Source organism: Globicephala melas, chromosome 3 (assembly GCF_963455315.2).
Source record: "Globicephala melas chromosome 3, mGloMel1.2, whole genome shotgun sequence".
Lineage (NCBI taxonomy): Eukaryota > Metazoa > Chordata > Mammalia > Artiodactyla > Delphinidae > Globicephala > Globicephala melas.
In genome coordinates, this window is record NC_083316.1 from 105,392,213 (window position 1) to 105,419,411 (window position 27,199).

Here is a 27,199-nt window from a genome sequence, read left to right on the forward strand (position 1 = left end):
AGGAAGATGTTTCCTTCTAAGAAATGTGTAGAGAAATAGCACTCCTTTGTCACACACAGCAGATGGAGATTTGTCAACAGAAGATAAACTGGAGAGTTTGAGGTTGCAAACAACTGTCAGTCAGCTGTAGATACTGGTGCAGCCATTCCTGATACCAACCTCTTGGTGCCAAAGTACAAAAAGGGAACGATGTTCTCTCCTGTATTCCCCAGAAACCACAATGTTATTTTATTTAATGACTCAGTGTTTCCTGATAGGAGGTTGAAGTTAGAAGCTAGATACACTGGTCATATGCATAAATTTGGAGGAATGAGTGGATACTTGTGGGGGGCTTGAGCTCATCAAATCAAATTTAGAAAGGATGCCTAGGACCAGATTGTCCTGGAGAGTGGAAAACTTCTCTCTGAAGACACAGGATTTCTTTCTGGCCAGTGGGATTGGGTTCAATTTATACTCTTATGTATATATTAGATACATATGTGCAGTGTAGTAGTCTGGAAGAATATTTGTTTTTAAAGATATACTGCCTTGGACTAGATTACCCTACCATGCCTTTAATTTTTTTTCAATTAAATAAAGCCACAATTTAATACTGGACAAAGAACATAGAACTAAGAAGAAATAAAGAGCTAATGTAAGAGGCACAGCATTATTCCTGATTTGCTTAATATGCATTGGATCCAGGAGGTGTGTTAATCATGCTGGCATAATAATCAGTGCCTGCAAGATCTGAAAACATTATTGCTCTTCTGCACATGCTTTCCTTAATCCCAGAAATTATCATTGAGAATGTTGCTGTGATTTTCCAGCAAGACCTGAAGTCCTGCCATGACACGCTGTCATTTCAACCTGGGCACACTGTTAGAACATCTGTTCTGCAAAGATAGACAGTCTAGACATCGTCCAAAGGCCCCTTTTTTCCTGGGTCATTTCTAGTGAATAAAGAAGGAACCCTGCTCCTATTCCAGGGAATTTTGTATAGAACTTGTCAAACAAAGAAGAGAGGAGCCCTCGGCCACAAACAGAAATTGTATTCTCATAAAGTGATCATTTATAACTCCAAAAAGTGAATCTCTGAGGTCAAAGAAATAAAAGGATGCAAAAGAGATGGTGCAGAGATACCCATATGCTTCATGCATAGATGAAAACAAGAATTCTTATGAGTCCTCAAAGGCAGAACAAGCATTAAAAGACTCAGGTCAGTAGGATAAAACTTACTTAGTTCTATAGAATCATAATATTACCTTAAATCTTAAAAGCTCCTAAATTTAAAAAATAATTGAAAGGCAAAATTTTTATCACACTGAACTGTCTATGACAGGATTCTGACCTCAACTGTTTAACAAATCATCCCTTCCAGGCCCTTATCCCAGTTGACCAGAGTAACAATTTTGATAGCTCTTTAGGGTGAATAGGTTTTTCTAATTCAAGATGAGTGCCAAGAGCTCTCATCTTATGCCATGTTGCTAAGTAAATTTCTGACAAAAGGTAGTTTCAATATGTTTTTACTTTTTGTAATGTATGCCACCACCAGACACTATTCACTTTCATTTATAGTAATATATAATGTTAATTAATTCATATATAACTGTTTTTAAAAGATTACCTGCAGTTTTAAAATGAGAACTCTTCTTTTCTTTTCTTTTCTTTTTTTTTTTTTTTGCGGTACGCGGGCCTCTCACTGTTGTGGCCTCTCCCGTTGTGGAGCACAGGCTCCAGATGCGCAGGCCCAGCGGCCATGGCTCACGGGCCCAGCCGCTCCGCGGCATGTGGGATCTTCCGGGATGGGGGCACGAACCCGTGTCCCCTGCATCCACAGGCGGACCCTCAACCACTGCGCCACCAGGGAAGCCCGAGAACTCTTTTAAAATGCACTTTTCATTTCAAAGTTTTAATGTCTCATATATTTATAGTGATTATATTATTAGAACTAAAAATCAAAACGCTGCCTGAGTTCTAACATATAAATTTACATCCATACTCAAAAATATTTGAAACCAGGACCATGCTACAGAATCCTAGATGTATTATCATGATACTGATAGTTAAACAGGATTGCATGAGAGAGTGGAAAGGCCACATTTACCTAATTGATGTTATTTGTGGATCTGAGCAGATAAGAGCCTTGGGATCTTAGAAGTGAAGGTTAGTGGAATATAATTAACACCCCAAATCCAAGAGGACGTCAGGGGACAATGAGGAAAATACAGAGCTGACTACTCTGAAAGTAAGAATCAGTGCTTATCTTTTTAAATTGTATCATCAGAAGAGAAACTATTAGAAGCAGACCTTGTATAATCCATCTATCTTAATGCTATAAACATCTTCAGATGCAAGTGGCTGATCTTTCCTTTTTTATAACCATAACTTTTCCATGGAAGTCCCAAGAGTCAGTAATTGAATTTGAGAAAAGATGTCCTTTTGAGGTTGCTTTGATCTAAAGCCAAAGGGAATTAATTTATTTAGCAGAAACTGTGGGTTCTAAACAAAGATGTATATGTGGGAATATTGGCAAACAAAATAAAGTACCTTAATTTCTTTGCCAATAAAGCAGTATCAAGATGCTAAAAATTCACTTCAGAATAAATTCTTAAGAAAACAAAAACTGGTTGAAGGTTTTCTTTTTTCCTTCCCCATCAGCACATGCTAATGAACACTCTAATTTATATTATATAAAAAGGCTTTGGTCCTTCTTGAAAAACATTCCCAAAGAAAAATAAAAGACTACCTAGTTTTTTATTGCCTCAATTACATCATTTCCTTTTGCTTAATTTAAGGCAATAAATTAATATTCTTATCCTTTTTAAATGACTGATTTCACACGTCTTTCTACATTAGTGAAAGTTTATGTATATTATTCCTTGATTTATTACATGCATCTACTGTTAAGCACATTGCTTATGAAAGTTAAGCAAGAATAAAAATCGATTGAATTTCAAATCGAGGGAGGGTAAAAAACATAATACATGAAGATTACACTAGAGAAATAAAATCCACATGAAACAGATGAAGTCCAAACCTAACTGAAAATTTATTTTAGCATCTTTATTGGAGTATAACTGCTTTACAATTTTGTTAGTTTCTGCTGTATAACAAAGTGAATCAGCTATATGTATACATATATCCCCACATCCCCTCCCTCTTGCGTCTCCCTCCCACCCTCCCTATCCCACCCCTCTAGGTGGTCACAAAGCACCAAGCTGATCTCCCTGTGCTATGCGGCTGCTTCCCACAATCTATTTTACATTTGGTAGTGTATATAAGTCCATGCCACTCTCTCACTTCGTCCCAGGTTACCCTTCCCCCTCCCCCTCCCCATCTCCTCAAGGCCATTCTCTATGTCTGTGTCTTTACTCCTCTCCTGCCCCTAGGTTCATCAGAACCATTTTCTTTTTTTAGATTCCATATATATGTGTTAGTATACGGTATTTGTTTTTCTCTTTCTGACTTATTCCACTCGATGACAGACTCTAGGTCCATCTACCTCACTACAAATAAGTCAATTTTGTTTCTTTTTATGGCTGAGTAATATTCCATTGTACATATGTGTCACATCTGCTTTACACATTCATCCATTGATGGACATTTAGGTTGCTTCCATGTCCAGGCTATTGTAAATAGTGCTGCAATGAACATTGTGATACATGTCTCTTTTTGAATTATAGTTTTCTCAGGACATATGCACAGTAGTGGGATTGCTGGGTCATATGGTAGTTCTAATTTTAGTTTTTTAAGGAACCTCCATACTGTTCTGCATAGTGGCTGTAACAATTTATATTCCTACCAACAGTGCAAGAGGGTTCCCTTTTCTCCACAACTTCTGCAGCAATTATTGTTTGTAGATTTTTTGATGATGGTCATTCTGACCAGTATGAGGTAATACCTCATTGTAGTTTTGATTTGAATTTCTCTAATGATTAGTGATGTTGAGCATCCTTTCATGTGTTTGCTGGCAATCTGTGTATCTTCTTTGAGAAATGTCTATTTAGGTCTTCTGCCCATTTTTGGATTGGGTTGTTTCTTTTTTTGATACTGAACTGCATGAGCTGCTTGTAAATTTTGGAGATTAATCCTTTGCCAGTTGCTTCATTTGCAAATATTTTCTCCCATTCTGGGGGGGCCTTTTCATCTTATTTATGGTTTCCTTTGCTGTGCAAAAGCTTTTAAGTTTCATTAGGTCCCATTTGTTAATTGTTTTTTAATTTCCATTTCTCTAGGAGGTGGGTCAAAAAGGATCTTGCTGTAATTTATGTCAAAGAGTGTTCTGCCTATGGTTTCCTCTAAGAGTTTTATAATATCCAGCCTAACATTTAGGGCTTTAATCCATTTTGAGTTTATTTTTGTGTATGGTGCTATGGAGTGTTCTAATTTCATTTTTTTACATGTAACTGTCCAGTTTTCCCTGCACCACTTAATGAAGAGGCTGTCTTCTCTCCATTGTATATTTTTGCTTCCTTTATCAAAGCTAAGGTGACCATATGTGCGTGGGTTTATCTCTGGGCTTTCTATCCTGTTCCATTGATCTATATTTCTGTTTTTGTGCCAGTACCATACTGTCTTGATTACTGTAGCTTTGTAGTAGAGTCTGAAGTCAGGGATCCTGATTCCTCCAGCTCCGTTTTTCTTTCTCAAGATTGCTTTGGCTATCCAGGGTCTTTTGTATTTCCATACAAATTGTGAAATTTTTTGTTTTAGTTCTGTGAAGAATGCCTTTGGTAGTTTGATAGGGATTGCATTGAATCTGTAGGCTGCTTTGGATAGTATAGTTATTTTCACAATGTTGATTCTTCCAATCCAAGAACATGGTATATCTCTCCATCTGTTTGTCCTGTCTTTAATTTCTTTCATCAGTGTTTTATAGTTTTCTGCATACAGGTCTTCTGTCTCCTTAGGTAGGTTTATTCCTAGATATTTTATTCTTTTTGTTGCAATGGTAAATGGGAGAGTTTCCTTAATTTCTCTTTCAGATTTTTCATCATTAGTATATAGGAATGCAAGAGATTTCTGTGCATTAATTTTGTATCCTGCTACTTTACCAAATTCATTGATTAGCTTTATTAGTTTTCTGGTGGCATCTTTAGGATTCTCAATGTATAGTATTATGTCATCTGCAGACAGTGAAAGTTTTACATCTTCTTTTCCGATTTGGACTCCTTTAATTTCTTTTTCTTCTCTGATTGCCATGACTAAAACTTCCAAAGCTATGTTGAATAATAGTGGTGAGAGTGGGCAACCCTGTGTTGTTCCTGATCTTAGTGGAAATGGTTTCAGTTTTTCACCACTGAGAATGATGTTGGCTGTGGGTCTGACATATATGGCCTTTATTATGTTGAGGTAAATTCCTTGTATGCCTACTTTCTGGAGGGTTTTTTTCATAAATCGGTGTTGAATTTTGTCGAAAGCTTTTTCTGCATCGATTGAGATGATCATATGGTTTTTCTCCTTCAGTTTGTTAATATGGTTTATCAAATAGATTGATTTGCATATATTGAAGAATACTTGCATTCCTGGGATAAACACTACTTGATAATGGTGTATGATCCTTTCAATGTGCTGTTGGATTCTGTTTGCTAGTATTTTGTTGAGGATTTTCTCATCTATGTTCATCATTGACACTGGCCTGTAGTTTTCTCTTTTTGTAACATCTTCATCAGGTTTTGGTATCGGGGTGATGGTGGCCTCATAGAATGAGCTTGGGAGTGTTCCTCCCTCTGCTATATTTTGGAAGAGTTTGATAAGGATAGGTGTTATCTCTTCTCTAAATGTTTGATAGAATTCACCTATGAAGCCATCTGGCCCTGGGCTTTTGTTTGTTGGAAGATTTTTAATCACAGTTTCAATTTCAGTGCTTGTGATTGGTCTGTTCATAGTTTCTATTTCTTCCTGGTTCAGTCTTGGAATCTTGTATTTTTCTAAGAATTTTTCCATTTCTTCCAGATTGTCCATTTTATTGGCATATAGTTGCTTGTAGTAATCTCTCATGATCATTTGTATTTCTGCAGTTTCAGTTGTTATTTCTCCTTTTTCATTTCTAAGTCTGCTGATCTGAGTCTTCTCCCTTTTTTTTTGATGAGTCTGGCTAATGGTTTATGATTTCGCTTATCTTCTCAAAGAACCAGCTTTTAATTTTATTGATCTTTGCTATTGTTTCCTTAATTTCTTTTTCATTTATTTCTGATCTGATCTTTATGATTTCCTTCCTTCTGCTAACTTTGTTTGTTTGTTTTGGGTTTTTTTGGTGATTCTTCTTTCTCTAATTGCTTTAGGTGTAAGGTTAGGTTGTTTATTTGAGATTTTTCTTGTTTCTTGAGGTTTCTAAAAATCTTGAGGATTTTATTACTATAAACATCCCTCTTAGAGATGTTTTGCTGCCTCCATAGGTTTTGGGTCATCATGTTTTCATTGTCATTTGTTTCTAGGTATTTTTTGATTTCCTCTTTGATTTCTTCAGTGATCTCTTGGTTACTTAGTATCATATTGTTTAGCCTCCATGTGTTTGTATTTTTTACAGGTTTTTTTTCCTGTAATTGATATCTAGTCTCATATCATTGTGGTTGGAAAAGATACTTGATACAATTTCAATTTTCTTAAATTTACCAAGGCTTGATTTGTAACCCAAGGTATGATCTATCCTGGAGAATGTTCCATGATCACTTGAGAAGAAAGTGTATTCTGTTGTTTTTTATGGAATGTCCTATAAATATCAATTAATTCCTTCTGGTCTAATGTGTCATTTAAAGTTTCTGTTTCCCTATTTATTTTCATTGTGGATGATCTGTCCCTTGGTGAAAGTGGGGTTTTAAACTCTCCTACTATTATTGTACTACTGTCAATTTCCCCTTTTATGGCTGTTAACATTTACATTATGTAGTGAGGTGCTCCTATGTTGGGTGCACAAATATTTACAATTGTTACATCTTCTTCTTGGATTGATCCCTTGATCGTTATATAGTGTCCTTCTTTGTCTCTCATAATAATTTTTATTTTAAAGTCTATTTTGTCTGATATGAGAATTGCTACTCCAGCTTTCTTTTGATTTCCATTTGCATGGAATATCTTTTTCCATCCCTTCACTTTCAGTCTATATCTGTCCCTAGGTGTGAAGTGGGTCTCTTGTAGGCAGCATATATATGGGTCTTGTTTTTGTACTCATTCAGCCAGTCTGTGTCTTTTGGTTAGAGTATTTAATCCATTTACATTTAACATAATTATCGATATGTATGTTCCTATTACCATTTTCTTAATTGTTTTGTGTTTGTTTTTGTAAGTCTTTTCCTTCTTTTGTCTCCTGTCTAGAGAACTTCCTTTAACATTTGTTGTAAAAATGGTTTGGTGGTGTTGAATTCTTTAACTTTTGCTTCTCTGGAAAGGTTTTAATTTCTCCATCGCATCTGAATGAGATCCTTGCTGGGTAGAGTAATCTTGGTTGTCGTTTTTTCCCTTTCATCTCTTTAAATATGTTATGCCACTCCCTTCTGGCTTGCAGAGTTTCTGCTGAAAGATCAGCTGTTAACCTTATGGGGATTCCCTTGTATGTTATTTGTTGCTTTTCCCTTGCTGCTTTTAATATTTTTTCTTTGTATTTAATTTTTGATAGTTTGATTAATATGTGTCTTGGCATGTTTCTCCTTGGATTTATCCTGCATGGGACTCTCTGCATTTCCTGGACTTGATTGACTGTTTCCTTTCCCATGTTAGGGAAATTTTCAACTATAATCTCTTCAAATATTTTCTCAACCGTTTCTTTTTCTCTTCTTCTGGGACCCTATAATTCGAATGTTGGTGCATTTAATGTTTCCCAGAGATCTCTGAGACTGCCTCAATTCTTTTTTTTTTTTTTTGCGTTTTATTTCAGTCTACACATTTAATCATCATTACAATCAATAAACTCTTCTTAAGAGATGAGCACACCTCCAGGAAATGGTTTTGAAGAAATTAATTTTTCAAAAGACGAACTTAAAAACATGGAAATACCATAAAATAATATGGCCTATATTGTTTTGTAAAGTTGCATCGAGTTCCTGTATGAGTAAAAGGAAATAAACGAACACACCACTTCTCTGCTTGCTTTGGCACTTACCTTTAAGTCTTTGGAGGCTGGAGTATTACAGCAACAATTCCATTGAAAAAACAAAGCACACCCACCCCATGCATAATTCATACCAAATGTCTTCCCTTATTGTTCTGAGAACTCTCACTGCTTGAAGAATGGATGTATTTCCAGATCATTCGCCAGAGAGATGGATAAAAATACCCAGACTGAAACTTCAGATTTTTTCTACATTACACGGTAAACCCAAAATAACACCTGGAAACCTGTGGGTTGTTTCGGAGCAAGGGTGGCAGCCTGTTTCTCTGTAACATACTAACGTGGGTATGAAGAGAAAGTTACATAAAGGTGTCCATGTGTATGTTTCTCTGCCTCCCAGTATTTTGTTTGTCTGTTTGTTTTGTTTCTTTTGCAGTACGCGGGCCTCTCACTGTTGTGGCATCTCCCGTTGCGGAGCACAGGCTCTGGACACACAGGCTCAGCAGCCATAGCTCACGGGCCTAGCCGCTCCATGGCATGTGGGATCTTCCCGGACCGGGGCACGAACCCGTGTCCCCTGCATCGGCAGGTGGACTCTCAACCACTGCGCCACCAGGGAAGCCTGACTCCCAATGTTTTTATCCTTCCCTCAGTCTGCCTTTTCATCCTTTAATCTTTGCCTATCTCTTCCTCCTCACGAATCATGGTATAGAGACTTTTTTATCATATGTCTTAGACTCTGAATTGTTTTGTCATATCTTTTGGGCTTTAAGAAAAGGTCCCCCTTTTGTCCTGCCCACTGCATCCCAGATCAAGCTCGGATCTCCCCAGCCACACTTCAGGAAAGGGCTCAAGCTACATTTGCAGTGAAAAAGAACCAGAAACAGCAGAAGAAACTCTCATTCCTTCACAGACCTTCCCCCTTCCCTCTTCGGTACTGTGTGGCCAAGAGGTACACCTCTGATGATTCTTTCCTGCTGGCTTCAGGTTTTACAGTCCTTGTTTTCTGGAATTCCTCTGTCAGTCTCTTCTGTAACCGATGGCTTTGACTTCCAGCCCAGGTTTTTCACAGGAATGTTCCCCCTGGGTGCAGGACTTCTGGACCCATGTCCAGAAGGGACAAGCAAAAGCTGATGAGCCTGTCATGGTCGAGGCCCCGGATCCCTGTGGCGTTGGGTGCCATGTCACTCAGAATCACATCTGCTCTCCCAGCAGGTAGCACTTCTCAGATTCTCTGGAAGGTTCTTGGGTCAGTCACATCAGCAGGGCACAGAAAATTTGCTCCTTCCGGGGGAATATGTGAAGGAGATCTACCCCAAGCACAAAGCCAACAGGAGCACTGGGATCTGTGCCTGCAGCGTTGACACTGTGCACAGCCACCTGGCTCCACGCGCCAGGAGCGACACCACAGTCTAACACCCAGAGGCCAGGCCACAGAATCCGGTGCCTCTCGTTCACCTCCAGGAGTTTGAAGGCACTTCGACACCTGTAACTCTCCACCTTCGCAGCCTTCACAAACGGGTCCCTCAAATGCCGCATCAGCCACAGGTGCTCAGCGCTGGTCCGGCCCTTGAAGCAACTCCCACCAGTGTGGAACCTTTGACGCTGAAAGGAAGACCACACCAGCTTCAAGGACCTGGCCATGAATGCTGACCTGCTCCAGCTACCACCACCACCTACCTCAATTCTTTTCATTCTTTTTTCTTTATTCTTCTCTGAGGTAGTTATTTCCACTATTTTATCTTCCAGGTCCCTTCTCCGCTCTTCTGCCTCAGTCATTCTGCTATTGATTCCTTCCAGAGAATTTTTAATTTCATTTATTGTGTTGTTCATCATTGTTTGTTTGCTGTTTAGTTTTTCTAGGTCCTTGTTAAACATTTCTTGTATTTTCTACATTCTATTTCCAAGATTTTGGATCATCTTTACTATCATTACTCTGAATTCTTTTTCAGGTAGACTGCCTATTTCCTCTTCATTTGTTTGGTCTGGTGGGTTTTCACCTTGCTCCTTCATCTGCTGCGCATTTCTCTGTCTTCTCATTTTGCTTAACTTACTGTGTTTGGGGTCTCCTTCTCACAGGCTGCAGGTTCGTAGTTCCCATTGTTTTTTGTGCCTGCCCCTAGTGAGTGAGGTTGGTTCAGTGGCTTGTGTAGGCTTCCTGGTGGAGGGGACTAGTGCCTGTGCTCTGGTGGGTGGGCCTGGATCTTATCCTTCTGGTGGGCAGGGCCACGTATGGTGGTGTGTTTTGGGGCATCTGTGAACTTACTGTGATTTTAGGCAGCCTCTCTGCTAATGGGTGGGGTTGTGTTCCTGTCTTGCTAGTTGTTTGGTATGGGGCGTCCAGCACTGGAGCTTGGTTGCCTTTGGGTGGAGCTGGGTCTTAGTGTTGACACGGTGATCTCTGGGAGAGCTCTTGCCGGTTGATATTACATGGAGCTGGTAGGTCTCTGGTGGTCCAGTGTCCTGAACTCAGCTCTCCCACCTCGGAGGCTCAGGCCTGACACCCGGCCTGAGCACAAAGACCCTGTCAGTCACATGGCTCAGAAGAAAAGGAAGAAAAAAAAGGAAAAATAAAAAACAAACAGATAGAATCCTAAACCAAATGGTAAAAGCAAAACTTTCTACCTGTCAGACTGGCTTCTGTTCAAGATTTCCAAGCTGTTGTAATTCTGAAAGTCATTCTCATCTCTGCTCTTCTCCAGTCCTTCTGAAAATTATGAACCAGGAACTAATCTAGATCTGTGGATTTCAGTAGTAAAAAGCAGTCCAAAATGTCTGGCTTCATGGAGTTTATACAGGAACTGAATTAGCTGGCACTTTTCATCTTGGACTCCCCAGCCTCCAGAACTGGTCTTCCTAAAGCCAGGCCACCTGCAGCAGCAACTTCTTCTCGCCATGGCTCTTTTAAATTAGATTTTCAATGCCGCTTCCATGAAACTCTTGGCTTAGCTGGGCAGTGTGGCTGGGGGTCCGACTCTGGCCACCACCATCCACTCAGGGCTAATTGAAGTGTTACAGCCATGTGCAACTACTAGAAATTTTCCCCAAAGTGCCACTCTGCTCGGTTCGTGAAGGCTTTGCACCAGCTATTTCCTCTTTGTAAGATGCCTTAACCCTTTACCTCTCTCCCAGCCCTGTCCCCTTCGTGTCTTCTGATCCTTCTTCAGAAAGTCTTTTGCAACCACTTCCATGACCACTACCATCTCCCCAACCACTCACTAGCCTTTCCATGAATCTTATGCATACCACAGTCATAACATCTATTATATAAATATCTCTTTATCTTTCTTTACTAACAGATCTAGAGTTTCCTTGAAGAGAAACAGAGATGGCATCTTACTTTTTCTTTGTATCCACAGCCTAGCACAGTGCCTGATACTTAATGGTCATGAAATGTTGGATGGATGGACATTAAATAAAATTTAATGGAATTCTGTCCTAGTGTTCTGTTGCCTAATATGGTTATGAACTCCTACACATTGGAGGAAGTTTGCTTATAAAATTAAAAATTTAAAGCCACCCTGGCAGATTTACCAGGGAAGAGATTGCCAGTAATATCTGTAGGACCACTAGCACAGATGCTGGCTCCCTGGTAGAAGGAGATTATCAAATCCTAGGATTGATTTAAAGCATTACTAATTCTTCTACACTGTATTGTAACAAGCTGATATTTATTTATCTCCAACTATATTATTTTATGACTTTTCACTTCACCATTTCAACTCATACTATGGTAAATACATATATTTAGATGGCATAAAATCTAGGACTCAGGGTTCAGATCCAAGCATTATCATTAAGCTGGCCAATCCTGAAAAACTAAACTGAACATTAGATCCAAAGTCCTTTCTATTCTACTCTCGAAACTGGCTGGCCTCCCTGCCCTACTTAGCACTTTGGGCCAGCACCCGGCATCCTTGTGTTGGCTGTAGTCTATGCCTTCTGACTCCACGCATCATGCATACCACTTCCTGAACTCTTCCTGACCTCCACTGGCCCTATCAATGACCAACAGTTTAATGATTATTTATTTGGTTCCAATACTCAAGGTGACTCTTAAGTTCTCACCCATTCTGTGATTAATCAGTATGTCTCTTGATGTACAGCTGTTGCCAGCTGCTTTAAGTAATATCCTGCCTAATCCCTGTCCAGCTTGTAGGATTCTCTCCCCCGTAATCTGATAATCCCATCAAGTTGGTTTAGTTCCAAAAGATACCAAGATCTCTTAGGAATTCAACTTTCAGTGGTCTGGTTCAAGTCAACTGTTGCTTACTTTCATTTAGGTCTTGATTATCTAACCTCTGGTCCTTCACAAATATTCTTGTTGGTTTTATTCTGTAACCATCTCACTGCCTTACATTAAAGGCAGGTTAATTATGCAAGAATATAGTTTTGGTAATGTCACTTTCATAGTGAAAAATACTTTAATGGCTTCTCATTGTCTGCGAAATAAAGGTCATATATTTTAGCCTGACATTCAGAGTTCTCCATGAACTGGCCTCAACATACCTTTGTAGATTTATTTCTTAAAACCTCCTTTTACCTACTCATATTCCCTCTCTCCATCACTTGCCTGACAAAATATCTGATAGAAACCCTCTATCTCTGTTCTTCATATCTGCTGACAAAATAACAAAACCTGCCTGATTGGTTTGTATGACTACAGACCTCAGATGAGCATGAAACTTTTCCCAGCAGAACAGCTGTGATTTTTTTTCTGGTAAGTTGCTTTCTCCCTCTCCTAGACAACTATTTTGTACCCTCCTGTCTCTTCTCAAATTTCCCTCTCCTCTTCCACACTTACACCCAGCTGATGACCTCACCTGTAACTCACTGAGAATACGCGGGTCATCAAATGGAGACTCTCGCCTTTCCACTACTGACGGAATTTAATTCTTGCTTCATGTGGTCACCTGTGCTCTTCTGATTGCCTTCTGTTACCAGTGGAGAGAGTGTCCCTCCTCTCATTCAAGGTTCTATCCTCCTACTAGTGCTCCAGATTGCGCGATTCTCACCTTCTTAGGTACGTCACTTATTTATCCAACCTCACACTTGCATCATATACTCTTTCCTAGCTCATTCCTATCTGCATGGGAACATGCTGGTATCTCACATCCCTGCAAAAACTTCTTTGATTCCTCATCACTCAGTACCATTTTCCCACTCTTATTCTAAAGTAAACAGCTCCAGACTGTCTTGACTTCCTCACCTCCCTCCCATTTGCTGTTTAATCCACCTCAATCTTGTTTTTCCCACCCCATTTAGATGATGGTATTCCACTGAAAGTACTCTAACCAAGGTCCCCAACTATCTTCATGATGTCAGACCCAATGTAAACTTCCCTGTGTTCATCTTACTTCAATTCATAGCATCACACCACACAGATGATCACTGCTTTGTTCCTGACACATTTCCACTCTTGGCTATGTCAAACCACAGAGTCCTAGTTTTCCTTCTTCCTTATTGGTTACTTCTCTAATGTGTTGAATTCTACTTTATAGAACCTCTGAAGACTTTCTAGACCTAGTCCAGAGCCCCCTCTTTCTCTCAATTTTCAGTTTTTCCCTGGATTGTCTCATTCATTCTCATGGCCTTAAATATCACCTATCGTCTAATAATTCCTAAATTTGTATCTCCAGTCCAACTCTCTCCCTTTAACTCCAGATTCATCTGTTTGCAGGTCAACTTTACATTTTCTCTTCCAACCTAATCATGCTTCAAAGATGGTCTTACACTATCTTCTCCCATCTTAGGCTGTGGCACCACCATTTACCCCGTTACTCAAGATAAATAAATTGGTAAAAAGAAAAGTTACAAATTGGGTAAGTGCAGTGAAGAAACTACATGGAATTTTATGATATAAAATAGAAGTTGGAGTAGGGTAGAGAACACTTTGATGAGGTAGATCAGCAAAAGCCTCTTTAAGAAGGAGATGACAGGGCTTCCCTGGTGGCGCAGTGGTTGAGAGTCCGCCTGCCGATGCAGGGGACATGGGTTCGTGCCCCGGTCCGGGAAGGTCCCACATGTCGCGGAGCGGCTGGGCCCGTGAGCCATGGCTGCTGAGCCTGCGCATCCGGAGCCTGTGCTCCGCAACGGGAGAGGCCACAACGGTGAGAGGCCCATGTACCACAAAAACAAACAAACAAACAAAAAAATGAAGGAGATGACATTTCAACTGAAACATGAATTATGAGTAGTAGTCAAGCATATAGAGAGGAAGAGGACAAGCACACTCCAAAAGGAAAGTGCAAGTATAAAGCTATTTCAGGGAAACAGTTTGATGTATGTTCACAATAGTAACAAATCTAATATCCCTGAAGTGGAGTAAGTAAATGAAGGGGAAAGTGCAGGGGATGAGTGTGTAAAGAGGGGCAGGGACTAGATCAAATGTAGTATTTCAATAGTCCAGGTGAGAGGAAGTGGTGGTATGGACCACAGAAGTAGAATTGGAGAAAATGGATTTAATTTAAAAGTGTTAACTGTAGTATAATACACATAACAGAATATTTATCATTTTAACCATTTGTAGCTATACAGTTCAGTGGTATTTAACATATTCACAATGTTGTATAACCATCACCATTATTGATATCCAAAATTTTTTCATCATCTCCAACAAAAATTCTGTACCCATTGAACAATAACTCCCCTTCCTTCCAGCCCCTGGTAATCTCTATTCTACTTTCTGTCTTTATGAATTTGTCCATTATATGTACTTCATATAAGTGGAATCATATTTATCCCTCTGTTTCTGGCTTATTTCACTAAACACAATGTTTTTAAAGTCCACCCATGCTGCAGCATATATTAAAATTTCATTTCTTTTTATAGCTGAACACTATTCCATTGTATTGTATGCCATATGTATATGCATATGCCTTTTCTTAATCTAAAATAGATTTAATCTTTATTTTAGAAAAAGAATTAGTGAGACATGGTGATAAACTGGATGTGGGGGTGAAGGAAGGAGATGAAGGTAACAAAGATGAGTCCTTGGGTTCGTGAAAAGAAGTGGCAGGAGATTAATTTAATAAAATGGAGAAAACTTGAGAAGGATATTCATTTATCCCAATCAAACTGAATTAGAATTCATAACCTCCTGGATGGAGGAGGATTCTTGACGAATGAGACCCCCATTGGGTCTTAAATGATAAGTACGAGTGTTAACCATGTTGAGAGATATGCATGAGACGGGGTGGCCGCAAAAGAAAATTCAAAAAGAATGGACCAAATGATAAAAGTCATGAAGATCTTTGTTTTGTTTCTGTTTCTAGAACATCCTCCCCTAAATGTCTAAATGTTTCCTGATCTTCAAGTCCAAGGTGAAATGCCCAGCTCTTCAGAACCCCTTAAGCACTTATCTGTGCTCTTTTAATGGTGTTTATCAGCTTTTAGCTTATCTAACAATTTTTGTCCATCTCTTCCCTATTATACCATAAGCTCTTTAAGGGCATGCATTACATCTTTAGCATATTTGTGTCTTCCAACAATATCCAGTATTGTTGCCTTGCATAAAGAAAACTGTCAATAAATGTTGGTTTTCAGCAGAGAATCATCATCAGGAATGATGATGACTTATAGCCAAGAGGCTATAAAGAACGTTGGTTACAATAGTTATTATCTGAAGATTTTTACTTTGCATTCTTTTTTTCAGAATTAAGTTGTACAATTATCTGATGCCATTACATTTTTGGAGCAATGGAGGAAACCCCTAAGTTAAAGAATAAATATCATAGAACCTCACTATCTCAAAAGAAAAGCTAGGGCTTCCCTGGTGGCGCAGTGGTTGAGAGTCCGCCTGCTGATGCAGGGGACACGGGTTCGTGCCCCGGTCCGGGAAGATCCCACATGTCGCGGAGCGGCTAGGCCCGTGAGCCATGGTCACTGAGCCTGCGCGTCCGGAGCCTGTGCTCCACAACGAGAGAGGCCAAAACAGTGAGAGGCCCACGTACCGTAAATAAATAAATAAATAAATAAATAAAGAGAAAAAAAGAAAAGCTAGACAATCCTGAGATAATTAAGGGGCTGTTTTTTGTTGTTGTCATTGTTCTGTTTTGTTACTATGCAAATCTAATCATTAGAAAGATTAATTCCTGGATAGAACTAGCAGTAGAGAAAGGTAATGTAGTCATTTCCAACTTGTATAAAAATTGGTTTAGTATCTAAGATGCTGACATTAGTTGAGATGCAGCTTAGATTTCCAAATACCTTAATCTACGTGAATTTAAAATGTACTTCCTTAATAAACAGAAGTACTTGCAAGTGTGTATATAGATTTCAAATACATAGGTAATATGGAGAGAATTGAAATTTTATCTTCACTAACTCTAATAGTTCACTTGGCAACTAGCAACGTGATCGTCTGACATCATCTTATTATTATTGTCCAGTTTTATGTGGTATTGTTTTATATGATATTCTAAAGAGAACGTAGATTACTGTGGATTTTTAAAAAAGACTTAGAAATCTTTATTATAGTTGTACAAATGTGCAAATAAAGATTTAAAAAGTCAAGAGTCTGGTTAAATATAAGCCCATAGCTCAGGGTAAGGAAGAAAAAGAGTCTAGAGTAGGCTTATGTGAAAATAGAACGGAAAATAATGCTCTCCATTGTTTTGAGTGACAAAGAATTGGCAGGAATCCCAATACCACAAGAGACAAGATTAATATTAAGTATATCTGTCAACATCCTGTTTGAAAATCTCAGCCAGGATCTGAGGTATCTGAAAACATTCAAAGTGGGTTTTGCCTAGGAATGAGTCATAGTCTCTGTAACAGAAAGCCCTAAAATATCAGTATAGGATGTTAAAAGTAAAACAGACTTCAGTGATCATACTGTCCAACTCCCATGTTTTACAGATGAGAAAACTGGGGCCCAGAAAACCCTCTCTCCACTCTGCAATACTGGGAGGCACCAGGAAGTAATGGACAAAATATGGACCTTGGAACCATGCAGAATTAGTTTCGGATCCCAGTTTGGTCATTCAGACAAGTCCCTTACTATCTCTGAGCCTCAATTTCCTCAGCTGTAATATGGGAATAGCTACTTTACAAGGTGGTTGTAAGATTATGAATAATGTACATAAAGTACCTGGCACAGAGAGAATCAACAAATGCCAGGTCTTATTACCCAAAATCCTGGGTTCATGGCAGAACAAGGATGCCCATCTCAATCCAAGTGTGTCTTCAATATACCTTTAGAGATTCCCCAGTCAGTAAATCTCTTCTCAAAAACAGAGTGAACAGAGAGGGTGGTAACCCTTCTATAAATACTCAGGCCTTTAGTAATCTGGAAATATCAAGTGAGTCCATCAGTACTGTATAAAATGCTGAATGGTACTTCTAAAATTTTCCAGGACTTCAATATAGCAAAGGATAGTTCAACACAAGGGGTAGAAATCTAATAACTTTGGGATAACACCTCTAAATACAACTGAACGAATCTTTCTGAACTTAAGCTTTTATACTTAAATATGTGTGAGAATGGGGTGTCGATGTTGCAGATATGTATGCGAAAGTAGGTTTTGGCAATTATACAATGGTCTATTTTTTAAAATTTAACTATAGTTGATTTACAATATTGTGTTAGTGTCAGGTGTACAGCTTCAGATCCTTTTCCATTATAGATTATTACAAGATATTGAATATAGTTCCCTGTGCTATAGAGTAAACCCTTGTTGTTTATATATTTTATATATTGTGGTATGCATCTGTTAATTCCATACTCCTAATTTATCCCTCCCTCTTCTCTTTTCCCTTTGGTAATCATAAGTTTGTTTTCTATGTCTGTGAGTCTGTTTCTGTTTTTTAAATAAGTTGATTTGTATTGTGTTTTTAGTTTCCACATATAAGTGATATCACATGATATTTGTCTTTCTTTGCCTGACTTACTTCACTTAGTATGATAATATCTAGGTCATCCATGTAACTGCAAATGGCATTATTTCTTTTTTTATGGCTAAGTTATATTCCATTGTATATATATACCGCATCTTCTTTATCCACTCATATGATAATGTACATTTAGGTTGCTTCCCTGTCTTGGCTATTGTGAATAGTGCTGCTGTGAACATTGGGGTGAATATATTTTTTTGAACTAGAGTTTTCATCTTTTCCAGTTATGTGCTCAGGAGTGAGATTTCAGGATCACATGGTAACTTTATTTTTATTTTTTTAAGGAATCTCCATACTGTTCTCCATAGTGGCTGCACCAGTTTACATTCCCACCAACAATGTAGGAGGCTTCCCTTTTCTCCACACCCTCTCCAGCATTTATTATTTGTAGACTTTTTGATGATGGCCATTCTGACCAGTATAAGGTGATACCTCATTGTAGTTTTGATTTAATGGTCTATTTTTTTTAATTCAACAAAATTGCATTAGATTTATCTAACATTTGAGTTGGAAAAAAATCCAAACCTTCAAAGATCGAATGAATTATACAGAGAGGTAAAGAAAGATTCCTAAAGGCTTTATGATTTGTAAAAGAGTGAGACAGCAGAAACATTTATTTGTCCTAATTAGCTATCTTTACTGTATATGTACATGACATGGAAACATAGGCCCTACAACTTACAGGACAGACTTAAAAACTACAGGCAATCTGATTGCTCAGATCCTTTAGTCCTGTCTAATCTTAACTCACTTATAATGGACACAGTCATCAGCCATGACATGTTAAATGAGGATGGACAATTTAAGTGTCTACAACCAGGCATCTGCTCTGCTATATATCTTCTTAGTATTGTCCCTTTGAAACTAATATGAATGTCCTACACTGAAGCAGAATTAAGTCTATAAGGAAATACCCTGTAACTAGCTTCTCTTAGTTACTACTTATGTTGTCTCCAGGTGCCTAGAGTTGACAATATGGCAATATAGAACTGGAGAGCTGTGAAACGTAGAGGATATACAGGATTTGGGAACTAGAAAGGATCTTAACAAGGCCACAAATTAGCCTACAGGCTAAATCTAGCCAACCAAAGTGTTTTAATTGTTCTTTAAAGTATTGGCCCGTGCTATATGTTAGATATTTTGCATTAGCTGCAACCATTTAACAATCAGATTTCCTATTACAAGCAGGATTTCCAGCTTCTCTTGAAAAGTTGGACACTCAGGCAATCCTGAGTCTGAATTCTTTCCTGGCAACTTTTGGTTAGAGCTGAACAGTGCCAGCCCCCTTTCCAGTAGCCCCATCTCCCGTCTCTCCCAATAGGTTAGCCAGGCCAACTCTACCCATGGTCCTTAACTTCACAGCTCCTGATTTAATCTAAACGATATTTGACAGAAGAGAAAAACCAAAGCCCAGAGAGATCAAAAGACTGAAGCTAGTTCCAGAACCCAGATGTCCCAGTCAACTATGGCTCTCCCATTTGAGAAGTCTTTAATGAGTATTAGTTTGTTAACTACTTCTTAAAAGATGAATAAACACAAAAATATAATCTAGAGCAAGATTTATAAGAAAGGAAACATTTAGGTAAAAAGCTGTGCCACCTCAGACAAAATATTACTGATTATCAGTGGCTACTTAGCTTGATATTAGGTTACAAATGTATTCTTAGAATAAGGCCTAATTATTATCAGGCAATTGGCTCTGTATGATTTTTTTTTAAATAAAAATCTCTAAATTGGCTTTATTTGGATTTCAAATGTTAATATACTAAAAAGTCACCTGGAGAATTAGTGGAATTTAAATTCCTAGGCCCTTTCTAAAGACATTCTGATTTAGTATGTCTGTGCGGAGATGCAGGAATTTGCATTTCTGATGATATCACAAGTGATTTATTACATTTACTCATTAGACTTTCACTTCTTCTGTTCTGATCTTAAGCTCTAGATCTTAAGCATGGTATTCTGTTCCCCTTTATTCACAGAACAGAAGTTTCCTGTGGTCCCTGATTCTTTTCGTTCTTTTTCTATGTTCTCTGCTTTGTGGTTTATGGGGGAAAATACAAAAACAAAGAGACATCATGACTGGTGCAGTATGAAGGCTCTAAATGTAACTACCTGAATGTAATTGCTCAATCTGAATGCTTTTACCACGGTGACTAGGTTACTAACATACAATATCGCCTACCCACTCTACTGCTCCTCTTTCCAAAGAATGGTTTCTCTGAATTGAAAAAAAAAAGATTCAATTCAAATTGAAAAAAGTTTTCCTTTATGAACAAAGTCTACCAGAAGATTTTATAACTTTAGTTTGAAACTTCAAGTCAACTTCTTTTGTGTTTCTTCCCTAAAACTTGTGTTCTTTCAAGGTTTTATACTTTATCTTCTACACCTTTTAAGCAGATGTTTAATATAATCAAACACTCTTACACAGTAGTTCCCTCACATATGACCATTATTTGTTTCCACCTAATTGAACTGTATCTCATGTGCTATATTATATCAGAAGCCATTTAAGCTTACCTTATTTAAACAAATTTTAAAGAGAAAAATTCTATATTAAGTCCAAAAAAAGTAAAAAAACAAAACACAAATGAAAAATTCATTTCTTAGAGGGAAGAGATTGCAGAAAAGGAATATGTCTGTCCACAATCAATCCATATGGAAACTGCAGAAATAATACCACATTACAGAAGACAAAGAAGAGGAAGAAGAAAAACTTCATCAAAGCATTGAGCTGAATTCCCAGTAGAATAGTTCTGAATGTGAAAGTTAAGGCTCTCAGGTTATGAGTGCTTACAATAGAGTAATTCTTGATGTAAAAGCAGGCATATATCATTAGGCCACTCTTATAGCAAGAGGTAAGGTCTTGAGGATTTTTAATATTATCTATGGAAACAAAACTTCTGTATATATAGAATAATACAGTTTTAGAAAAAAGGCATATATAGTGTTTTCTTTTTTCAGTTTTTCTCCTAGGACTTAGCCTTTGGAGAATTTTCTCTTTCCCTTTTTACCTTTCAAAATTTTACCTTAGAATTTGTGTTCTACTTTATGAAAGTACTTTTTTAAAACATCATTTGAGAATGTGAAAATATTTAATGTATTTTACTTCAAAAGTAAATTTTATTTCAATAGAGCACAAGTTAATGTGCTGCAGAAGTAATTAACTGATAGGATTCTATCTAGTAATTAAGACCCTCCCTATTCACAAAAGGGAAACAGACTCACAGACTTTGAAAACAAATTTATGGTTACCAAAGGGGAAATGTGGGAGGGGGGATAAATCAGGAGCTTGGGATGAACATACACACACTACTATATATAAGATAGATAACCAACAAGGACCTACCATATAGCATAGGGAACTCTACTCAATATTCTGTGATAACCTATATGAGAAAAGAATCTAAAAAAGAATGACTATATGTATATGTATAACTGAATCACTTTGCTGTACACCTGAAACTAAGACAACATTGTAAATCAACTATGCTCCAATAAAATAGAATAAAATAAAAAAATACCCTCCCTGATATCAAAGGAGAAGCTTAACGTACTGGGTAGTATAACAGTAATAAGTTACAAGAGTTAACTTCCAACTTTATCATTAACACAGGAATTTCGGAACTGGATAGCTTAAAAACATGTTAGAGAATATTTTAATGGCCTGAAAGAGTTCCTAATATGGTCCAAGTATCAGTTAGTAGAGGAGAGCTGACTTAAGTTACTTGATTCCGAGTTCCCTATGTAATAGTTTGTTTATACATGCAGTAATTTAAGGGGAAAAAACCCCCCTGAAATCATGCCCTACTTTAGGCAGCAATAAGTAGCCTGTTTTGCAGGAATGAGGAGGTAGAGGAACAAGGGGCAAGTAGGATAGAGAGACGGGAGATGGGCTTGAACACAGCCCAGCAAGCAAGAAGCTTGTTTGACCCTATGAAATACCCAGGATATGGAAGGACCGGTCTTCTAGGGGAGCCTATTCCCAACTCCGCACAGCACTCTCCATCCTGCTGACAGGGCCCGGGAGGGAAGGTAGAAAGATGGAGGTCACTCTGACTGAAATGGTTCCAGGGTAAATCTGTAGCAGTTCAGTACTTAGGACAGAATTATGGTTTTCTAATAATCCTGTGGCTCTAGGGCACATGGATCACATCTAATGAGGAGAGATTGGCACTGTGAGCAGGGGTCCCTGGCCTCAGTTTTGCTTTCTTTGTGGTGCCTCCTCTGGATTCCAGGGCAGTGATAAAAGAGAGTAGTTTCCTTAGAGTCAACTAGCTTTCTAGGAAGAAAATACAAAGTTTATGAATGAGGAGTGAGTCACAGACATGTTTTGAAATTTGCTTCCCAAAGTTATAGAATGCTGATAATTTTAAGCTCCAGAGTAAAAGTTAGGAATTATGTCTTTATTTCTCTGTTCTGCATTTTGGGGACATAGAGGGACTTCTTTCCAATAAAACAAAAGAAATGTTTAATACATAGGTGAAGAGAGAACCACTCTAAACAGACCTTTGCCTGCGGGAGGAAGGTGTGCAAAGAGAGTGGTGGAAAGGTTAAGGCACCTTCAGAAGCAGAAAAGCAGGCCCTGCGCTGAGGCTGCTGACCGGGCCCCATCGGGACACACATGTTTGCAGGAGAGGAAATGTTCGGAGAGAGAGTTTCTGGGATGACAGGGATGCTGGCTTAGTCATAAAGCTGCAGTGTCAACAAGACGAGGGCCTGTTCCTGAACTTAAAGGACATACACACAGCCTCTCAGCTGGCAGACATAAACGTAAAAGTTGTTCACACAAAACACACGTGCACGCTCACGCACACACACGCTCACACAGAATGAGAAAAAGGAAACTGCTGTCCCTTCAAACCCGATCACCCAGCAGGGCACCTGCTCTCTGCTCATTTGTGAGCTTGCAGGAACTCAGGTTAAAGATTCAGGCCTGATCTTGACCTTGCAGGGCCAGACTCCCTATTTGTAGTATCTTTTTAAATATAGAAAATTCTCAAAACAACCTGCATGTTTATCTGTGAATATTTACCCAAACACCCTGCATGTATGGATGTCCCATAGAATGGCATAAAAGGGGCAAGGGCTCTGAACTCCGTGCGGGATGGCAGATCTCCTTGACGGTTACCCTCAAGTTCATGTTTCCACTGACATTTACGTAATGGCTTCGGATCGCCAGCGAAAACTCCCCAGCAGGTCCAAAAGGCACCTGCACCCACAGATGTTTAGTATAACATGCAGGTATATCCATTATTTGTCAGAGACATTTTAACACTTGCCTTGAATATCTAGGTCTCAGGAGAAAGAGTGGAGAGTGCAGAGAAACAGAAGAACAGGGCTCCAAATCCCCCAGCTCTGCTAATCTAATATCTGGCTGTGCCTTGGTTTGTTCATTGCTGTAAAACTGGCATAGTGCTGCAAGATTTTGTTGAAAAAAATCATCTGAAAACTCCTGCATCATGAGTGCTCCTTTCCTTCTTTTTCTTGAAGGTGTCTCTTTTAGAAATGCGACATCCTAAACTCAGATGTATAAGCACAACGGAATTGTGTGTATTCTGTTAGTTGTAAGAGTCACTGAGGCCAGTTCAGATTCAAGGAGAGAGGAATTCGATTCCACCTCTTGAAGGGGTGTGGCCGGTTCACATTTCAGAGAGCATGTGGGACAGGACATATTGCTGTGGCCATCTCGGGAAAATACTGTCAGCCACAAGTGCCTTGCTTGCATGACCCAATTTTGAAGGTCAAACACTAATTATAGCCTGTTGCGAATTTTTTGTAACAAATTCCAGTTTCTTCTGAGTCAGACAAATGCTTACAGTAGACTAGATCAAAGGATTTTTGGACTCAGGAAAACAAAAGAAAAAAAACACATTAAATATTACAAAACATTCTCACAAATGCACCTATGACTCAGATAAATTGACAAGGTTCCTGAGCCATGACCTCATGGACAGAATTGCCTGGCTTCCTACAGGATTAACTAACAAGTAAGAGGGGCAGCCCAAACTCTTACATTCAATTAGGTTTCCTTTAAGATCATTTTTAAATTAAAGCAGTGCTATATAAAATTGATATTACTTTGTAGCTCAAGTCTTACTAAATAATAGTCTCTTCTGGAAAAGGACAGATTTGAGGAAAAAGACTTTAAATTCTGGGTTCAGAATAAATCTTGTTTTCCCCAGAGAAAACACAATTTGGTTTTTAAAAAGTTTAAGTATTTAGAAATTATTTTTTAAGCAGAAATGTAAAATAGTCTAAACAATGAGACATGGCTTAAATTATAATCAGTTGTATTCCCCACAATAAAATTGAGCATCTACTTGCAGTAAACAAAAAAAAAACTGTGTTCCTTTCTTCCATGAAGCTTAGGTAAAGAAACTCATTCCATGTTATTTCATTGAAATATTCCTCAAGAAATTAAACTGTTTTGTTAAATCATAATATTGCTAGGTAATGACATGAAAAAGAATTCTGATTCACACGGCAAAAATCAGTCAATCCAAAAATCATGATGGCATGAATAGTCATCAGTGTTCTGCAGTTATTTTGGATAAACCTAGGCCAAAGAAGGAATGCTTAGGAGGTTATTATCAAGACTATCTCCCATTTGTATTTTTACTACTGATTAGTAAGAATTTTTGCTAATGACAAAAATATGTATGTGAAGTAATGGGCGTCTCGTAAATTATATTCCCTATGAACTTGACTGATTAGAAAAGTGAACAAATAGAAGTAGCCTGAAAATTAATAAAGAAAATTGAAGAGTTATTATTTAGATATGAAAAGCAAACACAATTAAAATTAAACCAAAAATAGTTAAATAATTACTGAAGGACGGAGAGAAGAGAAGAAGGTTGTTTTTCTGCTGCAGAGAAAGCTTAGGGGAAGAACATTACCTCCAAGAATCTTCCTCTATGCTTCAAATCAGTCAGGCCTTCTTTTCCTTTATCTGTCCCCATTCCATGCATTGCTACTGGTTCACCTCAAACCCCACCACCCTGCAGCTGTTGCAACATCCCAATCCTATTTTAACTTAGTCCCTTACTGACCTACCTACCATAGCCCAGATCATGTGCTTCCTTCCTATTTTGGCCCTTGATTTTGTTCTAATTTTTATCATTTCCTTAATATCATATTTATAAGCTTCGTCAAACCGACTAAGTAGTCTACATTCAGGACCAGTTGGTCAACAACAGAGAGTCAAAGGAGACATAAGTATCCTTGTTTTCTCAACATGAAAGCATGTCAAGTGAAATGAGGTACAAATAAGAGTAGCAGGGTGGGCAGGATAAAATCTGTGAAATTCCCTCAAGGTATTCTTTTTATAAAGGTCCTTGGAGCACATTCCTGCTCTAAGGCCAAAGTCTCAAGTAAGCAGCATTAACCAGGCACCATCCCTAGTCTTAGTCCAGCAAAACCACAAAACCTTCCGTTTTCCCGACCTCTGTCTTCACACACATCTTGCCCAGGGATTCGGAGCCTCAGTGTTGCGCCACATATAGATAATGGTCTTAAATGGTTTAGATAAGGTGGTCAGGGACCTGGCAGATAATTTACTCCTCAGATAGGTGAATACTAGTATAGGGAAGCAAAAGCTTTTGCTCTATACTCTTATGTTCAGCTCCTAGAGCCTGCAAATTAAACCTTCAAAGGACAAATTAACAGGAAAAAAAGCATACACATGTATTTGATGTTAATATTTTTACATGACACAGGAGCTTTACAGGAAAGAGGTGAAAACCTCAAAGAACTGGCTAGGCCTGAGAGCTTATATACCATTTGAACAAAGGGGTTGGGCTTTTTAGAGTTGATAAATTGTTGGAAGGTAAATATATGGGGGAAATTAATGGAAGATAAGGGTCATTTAGTAAGGTTTGTTGGTACAGATTCATCTCAGCATCAACTCCCTGTCTCCAGTGATACGAATGGTACAGGGAGGGCACCTTTCTCGCGGGAAATTTATGCTTTTTGCTTTTAGGCAGAAAGGGGAAGGGTAGAGAGCCCTTCCTGCATCTGTTTCTCAGTTCCCTTCAGCTCAAAATAATCAATAAGCCAAAGCACCATATTTTGGGGTGACATTTTCTGATCCCTTTCACCAGCTACCAGTTAAAGCCCGAAAAGTTCTGTCCAATCATTCATTCACTATCTTTTAAGAGTGTTTTTTTAAAGAATGATGCTGGGATCTTCTGTATCAAAATTACTTTGGATGAGAGACACAAATTCAGAATCCTGAGCCTACCCCAGATCAGATGAATTGGAATATCTGGGGTGGCCCTGGAATTCACAGGTTCAACAAGCTTCCAAGCAATTTTCAGATTTTTGGGTTTTTTTGTGCACAGGGCTGGTTTCACGCACAGTGAGAAATGGCTCCAGCTGTGTGGCCACCTCCTTTCCACGGGGATTGGGTGTCGGAGTTCACTACAATCCTTGCTAGCCCCCTTCACTCACTCACATTCACCTGACTGGCCCATGTAGGAACTTGTATTTTCAACCCCTGATTGAGAGCCTTCTGGGTTTTGTGATGAGGGAGGACCAGCAGCCTCTGAAAAATCAGACTTGCTAACAAATGTTTCTGGAAAACTCTTCTGCTTAATTTTCTTCAGTTCAGAAAAAACTTCAAGTTAGAAATGGAGCAACTGTAATATGGCAGGTGGCTACTTTCAGTCTCTTGGAACTTGGGGGAAGCTTATGGCCTGTCTCTCGAAATGCACCAAAGAGCTGTCAGCAAGCAGTCCAAGAACTGATTCCCAAAGCTCTGTCCTTGTTTGATGGCTGAACAAAGGAATCAATACCATATATCTCTATGTCACCTCTTCTGAGGCTGCTAGAAGTCGTTAGGGAATTTAAGAGGCGAAACTAGGACAGTTTCCCAAGACTATGTTAATTCTGACCCTTGGGAAACAGAAGTCAGGGGAAAAATGCTTGAAAATTAACAGTAGTCTACTTTAAGTCAATGACCCACAATGAAACTGCTACATACATCCACATAATCAGATCATAGATAGACAAACATTCTTACACATAGCTGGTTATCTCTACCAAAAATATAGTACCTAACAAATATTTTATTAATAATATTAACCAAAATTTTAAGCAAGATTAAAAATTAACCATCCTATTGCCCCAAAATGTTTTTTCATATCAGCTCTCTTTCTACATAAATATATTTATACACATACATATTTTTATGATCAAAATATTATATTTTGTGTTCTGCTATTTTAATAAGATCTTTCAAATTTTATTACTAGGGGATCCCAGAATGATGAATAAATT

At 38.4% G+C, this 27,199-nt stretch overlaps 1 protein-coding gene and 1 pseudogene across 1 annotated transcript in view; one reads left to right on the forward strand and one right to left on the reverse strand.

The window, feature by feature from the left end:
- Nucleotides 1-27,199, forward strand: part of CCDC192 (coiled-coil domain containing 192) — a 171,766-nt gene that overhangs the window by 112,630 nt on the left and 31,937 nt on the right.
- Nucleotides 8,827-9,673, reverse strand: LOC115860183 (rRNA methyltransferase 2, mitochondrial pseudogene; annotated as a pseudogene).